Source organism: Macadamia integrifolia, chromosome 7, assembly GCF_013358625.1.
Source record: "Macadamia integrifolia cultivar HAES 741 chromosome 7, SCU_Mint_v3, whole genome shotgun sequence".
Lineage (NCBI taxonomy): Eukaryota > Viridiplantae > Streptophyta > Magnoliopsida > Proteales > Proteaceae > Macadamia > Macadamia integrifolia.
The window spans coordinates 25994343-26001437 of NC_056563.1; the positions used below are offsets into that span (position 1 = coordinate 25994343).

Genomic DNA, 7095 nt, shown 5'->3' on the forward strand with positions numbered 1-7095 from the left:
GAGGGATGCCCTCTTTGGCTTGGTCGACTCCTTTTTTATTGGGAATAGGGGAGAGAAGAGGAGGACGCCTAAGGGTGGATCCCTTGGGCGATTTTGATGAGGTGGAAGGGAGAAAGAGGAAAAAAAAAAGGAGAGAAAGTAGGGCAGAAAAGGAAAGAAAAAGATTTGATTGGAGGGTAGGAGAGATAGGGAGATAAAATCGGAATGATTTTTATTTTTCTCCCTTTTTTTTCCTTTTTTCTTCCTATTTTTTTCTCTCTTTTTTTCCTTAAGTGCAAAACCACTCTTGGCCAAATTTGTCCTCTTACTTTGATCGATTTGGACAATCTTCTAATTCAATTGGAAATTCTGTCCATGCCCCTTGTCTTTAGGTAGGTGGAAAATAGGAGATCTTCAACAAAATCTCCAAAAATAATAGGAGATCTTGTGTTCCACACCTAAAGGAGAGAGAAAGTGGTGCCAAATGTGGGTCCCTCCATCTTGTTGGTATTTGGAATATTCCCCTGGGACAACTGCAGAAGGGCTGGCCTGCATCTCGGTTCAGTTCTGGTCCATTATTCTTTTTCTGGCCCAAAAAGAATAATCACATGTACAGGTGCCAAAACGAATGTGTACTTTTAATGAAACACGTCCATCTTGCTCAGAATTTTATCCTCTTCACAATCATGAAAATAAATGAGACCTCTATACAAATAAAATTGGAGATACATTACCTGATAGTCCTTAAGATCTTTTAAATACAAAACCTACAAAAAAGAGAGTAAAACCTAAGGTAGCTCCATTCTAAACCACTAGCGGATGAGTTGTGTCTCGTGGGTATTTGCATAGAATATACACCCAAAATTCAGAAATAAATAAATAAATCCCAACCTTGGCTAGAGGTAAGGACCATACCGATCCGGAGCAAAGATAATTCCTCTTACACTTTATCTAGGGACCCCCACACTTGAATTTTTATTATCCCATATCAATTTTAGATACCAACATATATCTTAATTCGAAACTCACCTTGTCTCTTCCAAAACAACCTTATCTTAAGGCAAAACCATTTGTGAAGCAATAGGGAACTAAGGACTAAGGCGTTGGAGCATTTTTTACCGAACATGTTACCAAAGCATTGATGACATTTGCACATACTTTCCTGCTTTGTGGATTTCTTTCTTTTTTTTTTTTTTTATAAACTCTATCCTACTCCACTATTGTTGGTCTGAATGATATGGTGGAGCAAACACCAGACACCCAAGTTACTATGTAGCTTTGCTTTTTGCATATGCCCATATAGACAGTGATGCCAGAGTTCTTTCAGAAATTTCTTCCCTAAGAGTTTTTATCAAGACACCACGCTTCCTGAGGCGTAATGCCCTGTCTTATTCTAAGGAAATCAACTCTTACTTTTCACACTTCATTTAAAATTGTGTATTTATCAATTCATGCCAATCTAAAAAGAAGTCTCAACTCCAAATCAAGAGTACCACGAACCCACATATGGTCCAACACCATAAAACAAGGGTTTCTTATTTTTCAAAAGAGAGTCCCATCTCAAGACATAGACTTGTTTCTTTTTTCTCAACAGGGTTTTTATGCGTTCAAGATGGGTACCTTAATCAAAATTATTACTTTCGTATATCAAGCAACCAAATGGTATGATCATTAGCCAAAAGCCAAAGTAGGACTTCATCCTTAGCGAGCTTAAAAAAAAAAAAGAAAAACAAACACAAACAAAGGGGGAAAAAAAGAAAAAAAAAAAAAAAAAAAAAACTGGTTTCCCTCCCCACACTTAAGTCATGCAACCTCAATACATCGAAATATATAAAAGCAAAGACAATGCAAGGGGGGTCATAACTGGGTAAAAGTTAGTCATCAGTGTAAATAGGATCATAGAGTTCCATGACCTCTTCACTAGCAGCAGTAGGAAACTTGAGGAACGGTTTTAAACACTGACCATTAACCTTCGAAATTACCATTTTTCCTGGATTCAGAATCTCCATAGCCCCATGAGGATATACATTATGGACAATAAACGAGCCATCCAATCAGGATCTAAGCTTAGCAAAGAAAATGTGCAACTAAGAGTTGCATAATAAGACCTTATATCAATTGCAAAAGATTTGCGTAAAATGTGCTTATCATGGAAGATTTTGGTATTTTCCTTGTAAATCCTAGAACTTTCATAGGCATCATTCCTAAGTTCCTCCAATTCATATAGTTGGAGCCTACGATGAACTCTCGCATCAGACAAATCAAAGTTGAGCTTCTTGATGGCCCAAAAGACCTTATGCTCCAATTCAACTGGTAAGTGACATGCTTTCCCATACACCAGATGGTAGGGAGACTAACCAAGGTCAGTCTTGAATGTAATCTGATGGGCCCATAAGGCATTAATGAGCCTAAAGGATCAATCCTTACGGTTGGGATTAATAGTTTTCTCCAAGATTTAATTGAGTTTAGGGGTGATAAGTGGTAGCTAACTCATGGGTGATCCAATACTTTTTCATTAAGCCCTCAAAAATCTAATTACAAAAATGAGTACCCCTATCACTGATTATAGCATGTGGCGTACTAAAACGGGAAAAGATGTTTTCTTTGAGAAACTTGACCACCACTTTGTGGTCATTAGATTTAAAAGGTATGGCCTCTATCCATTTAAAAACATAATCAACGGCCAAAAGTATGTACAAATTCCAAAAGGAATTAGGGAATGGTCCCATGAAATTGATGCCCCACATATCAAAGATCTCAACTACCAAAATAGGGTTAAGGGACATTATGTTACGCTTATTGATACGACCGAAAGATCGGCAGGCAGGACAAGCCTTGCAAAAATCAAAAGCATTTCTAAAAAGAGTGGGTCAATAAAATCCGCATTGAAGAACCTTTGCGGTAGTTTTCTTAGGTCCAAACTATCCACCATATGCATGATCATGGAAAAAAGATAAAATTGAGTGCTACTCATGATTAGGCACACAATGTTTGATAATTTGGTTAGGATGAACTTTGAAAAGACAGGGATAGTCCCAAAAGAAATGCTTAACTTGTGAAAGTAATCGATACCTACCTTGGGTGGACTAGTGATTCGGAATCACACCCAAAGCTAAGAAGTTGACAATGTCAGAAAACCATTGTTCACTAGACATTGTAAGTAACTATTCATCTGGAAAGTTCTCGTTGACTGGAGAATCAATAGTCAAGGAATTCGGAAGCCGGGATAGATGGTCTACAACTAAGTTTTCAACTCCTTTCTTATACCTAATTTTCAAATGAAACTCTTGCAAAAGTAAAACCCACCTAATGAGACGAGCTTTGGCATCCTTCTTCTGAACTAGGTATCTAAGAGCGGAATGATCAGTGTACACCACCATATGTGACCCAACTAAGTAAGTCCAGAACTTTTTTAGCACAATCACAACAGCTAAAAATTCTTTTTCAATGGTTGTATAGTTGAGTTGTGCATCATTTAGGGTCCTACTAGCATAGTAAATGATAGTGGGTAGCTTATTAATCCTTTGACTGAAATCGCTCCTATGGAAAAATCTGAAGTATCACACATCAGTTCAAAAGGTTTAGTCCAAACAGGTGGTTGAACAATGGGTGCATTGCTCAACTCCTTCTTAAGTTACTTAAAGGATTTTAGCCACTCTTTAGAAAACTCAAAAGTTTGATCTTTGGCAAGTAGTGAAGTGAGAGGTCAGGCTAACCAACTAAAGTCCTTGATAAACCTTCTGTAGAAGTCAGCATGGCCCAGAAAAGACCAGACGTCCTTAACAGATTGGGGAGGTGGCAAATTATCAATTAAATCCACTTTAGCTCTATCTACCTTAATTTTCTCTTTGGATACTATATGGCCTAAAACAATACCAGATTTTACCATAAAATGGCATTTTTTCCAATTCAAAATCAAATCCTTAGATATGCACCTTTTCAAAACTAGGGAAAGATGGTGAAGACACTCAGAATAGGAATTCTCATGAATTGAAAAGTCATCCATAAATACCTCTAAGAATTTTCCGACCATGATAGAAAAGATGCTCATCATGCATCATTGGAACGTAGTAGGGGCATTGCAAAGCCCAAAGGTCATACGTCTATAAGAAAATGTTCTATACGGGCATATAAAAGTGGTCTTATGTTGGTCATCTAAAGCAATTGGGATTTTATCATAGCCGGAATATCCATTATGAAAAAATTAATATTCATGTTCAGATAACCTTTCTAAAATCTGGTCAATGAATGGCAATGGGAAGTGGTCCTTCCAGGTTGTCACATTAAGTTTCCTATAGTCTATACACACTCTTCACCCTAACTGGACACGGGTTGGAATTAGTTCATTATTGGCATTGGGAACTACAGTAACACCAGAATTTTTGGGCACTACGTGAACTGGACTTTGCCAATGGCTATCAAAAATATGATAAATTATTCCATGATCCAGGCACTTTAGGATCTCTTTCTTAATGGCTTCCATTATCACTGGGATAACTTTTCTTTGGGGTTCCGTGGATGGTTTGGAATCCTCCATAAATTGTATATGATGTTACACAATAGAAGGGCTTATACCCTTGATATCAGCCATGGTCCAACCTAAGGCTTCCTTATTGTCTTTTAACACTTTGAGTAATTCCTCTTCCTGGCTAGAAGTCAAATCTGAAGAAATTATTACTGGAAGAGTTTGGTCAGGCCCTAGGAAGGCATACCTCAAATTAGATGGCAACTCCTTAAGATTTATCTTAGGGGGCTCAACAATGGAAGATTTGGGGATGGAATTGGAAAGGGGTCCTAATGGCTCCATAGGTATGTGAAGACTCAAGACTTCAGAAAATAAATTTTCACTATCATCATCCAACTCATTCATACACTCTTGGAATTCTGAATCAAAATCCATATCATAGTTGGTAATTAAATCATCAGAAAATTTCAGAAAATCGTATTGATCTCTTCTTCCAAATGTGGTTGTGTCTATCATAAACATGTTAAACTCAACAGTTTGGTTGCCAAAAGATAACCTTAGGTAACCATTCAGGCAATTGATTAATACATTACTGGTAGCCAGGAATGGTCTTCCTAGAATTATTAGGATCTCATCCTTGGTTGAGAAAGGCTTGGTATCTAACACAATGAAATCAACAGGGAAAATAAATTCCCCCACCATAAGTAAGAAATCCTCAACCATCCATTTAGGAATCTTGACAGACTTATCGGCCAACTGAAGAGTAGTTCCAGTGGCTTTCAATTCTCCCAGTCCTGGTTGTTTATATACATGATAAGGTAAAAGATTCACACTTGCACCAGGGTTAAGTAAGGCATGCTTAATGTAGGTGTTGCCTATGATAAGCGCTGGTAGGGCTCCCAGGATCCATATACTTGGCTGCTATAGGCTGGGTAATTATGGAACTAATGTTACCTGCCAAGAACACCTTTTTGGGCACACTCCTGATACGTTTGTGAGTACACAAATCTTTCAGGACCATTGCATAGGTGGGGATCTGGGATATGGAATCTAAAAGAAGGATGTTCACTTCTACCTTTTTAAAGACTTTTAAAAACTTGTCCATAGAAGCAGTCTTCTTTTTGTTTGCCAAGCGATTAGGAAAGCGGACAAGGGGAATATAAGGACTGTTAGGGATTTGCTCTTTTTTCAAAGAATCATGTTTGGTTTCCTCAGCGAAATCATTTTTAGTTGCTTTAGGTTCATCAAACAAACCTGGAATAAGAGGCACACTTGTGTCCTCAACAGAAGGAGAGTTAAAAAGAGTAATAGATGGGAAAGATTTAGGAACACTCTATTGGTACTCTCGACCACTCCTAAGGTTATAAATAGCATGACATTGGTTGAAGGGTCCTTGTTGGGTCTGACCATGTACTACATTCAGTGATCCGTTAGTTTGTGCTTGTGAACTAACAGGCTAACGCCTAGGGTTAGGCTCTGGTTGACTGGGCAATGTTCCTTTCTCCCTCTCACGCAAAATTAAGACAACTTGGGTGAGTTCTCTTGTAAGATTTTGATGGCTTGTCATGAAGAGGGCCATATTCTTTTTCAAGTCACTTATTCTACTTGCCTCTCTAGTATTGGTAAACTCAGGTGGTTGCTAATAAGATGATAGGAGAAGGGGCCTAGGAAAACTAGCCTGAGGTCCTACATTTGGCCTAGGAAAAGTATTTTGGGAAAAAGACTGTTGTGCAAAGGGAGGCCTTTGGGGTCCAGGTTGACCTTGATTATGAAAATTGGAAGGCCCTGCTTGGTTGCTTTGGTTCCAGGAGAAATTTTAGTGATTTCTCCATCTGGAATTGTAAGTGTTATTATATGGATTGTTCTGATATAAGGCATTAATGCTGTCATTGGAAGTACCCTAGAGGTATTGGGGCATTCTTCTATAACATGTCCAGGGGACTGGCACCACTTGCACATCTTAACCATATTGACTGATAATGGCTTTTTAGGAACAATAGCCTCAATCCTTTTGATCAGGCTATCTAAGTGGGATTCCTTGGCTACTAACCCATCCACAAAATATCCTTTCCCTCCTATGGTTTTTTCACATTCTTATGTTGATTCCCACTCACGGGTTTTGTCATCTAAGTCAAGTTAGAATTCCCATGCCTTTCTGTCGTCTGTATAGGATGTGCATCCCCCAAGGCACATAGACTCTATCATTTGTTTATTTGGGCAATCAATACCCTGATAAATTATTTAACATAAATGCCATAAGTCTAGGCCATGGTGAGGGCATTCCTAGAGTGGATCCCTGAATCTATCCATAAGCTTGGAAAAGGACTCACTAGGCTTTTGCCTAAACTAGAGGATATCACTTCTAAGCTTATTGGTTTTGTGAGTTGGGAAAAACTTCTTAAGGAAGACAACTATGAATTGCTCCCATATGGTTATGGAATTTGTGGGTAAATACAACCACTTCTTAGCTTGGTATTTCAATGCAAAAGTGATGAACCTAAGCTTAACAACATCATCAGAAAGTTGTTGGATCTTAATTAGAACACATACCTCTTCAAATTCTTTGAGGAATAGGTATGCATCCTCAGAGGTCAGCCCATGGAAGTGGGGTAACATAGTGATGTACTGAGATTTGAGTTCAAAATTATTGC

General features: G+C 38.3%; 1 non-coding gene across 1 annotated transcript; it reads left to right on the forward strand.

Moving 5' to 3' along the window:
* The first annotated feature begins 6707 nt into the window (after positions 1 to 6707).
* Positions 6708 to 6814, forward strand: LOC122085281. Its single transcript, XR_006142062.1, has one exon. It is a non-coding gene; the product is annotated as a small nucleolar RNA R71 (small nucleolar RNA).
* Positions 6815 to 7095: the final 281 nt, after the last annotated feature.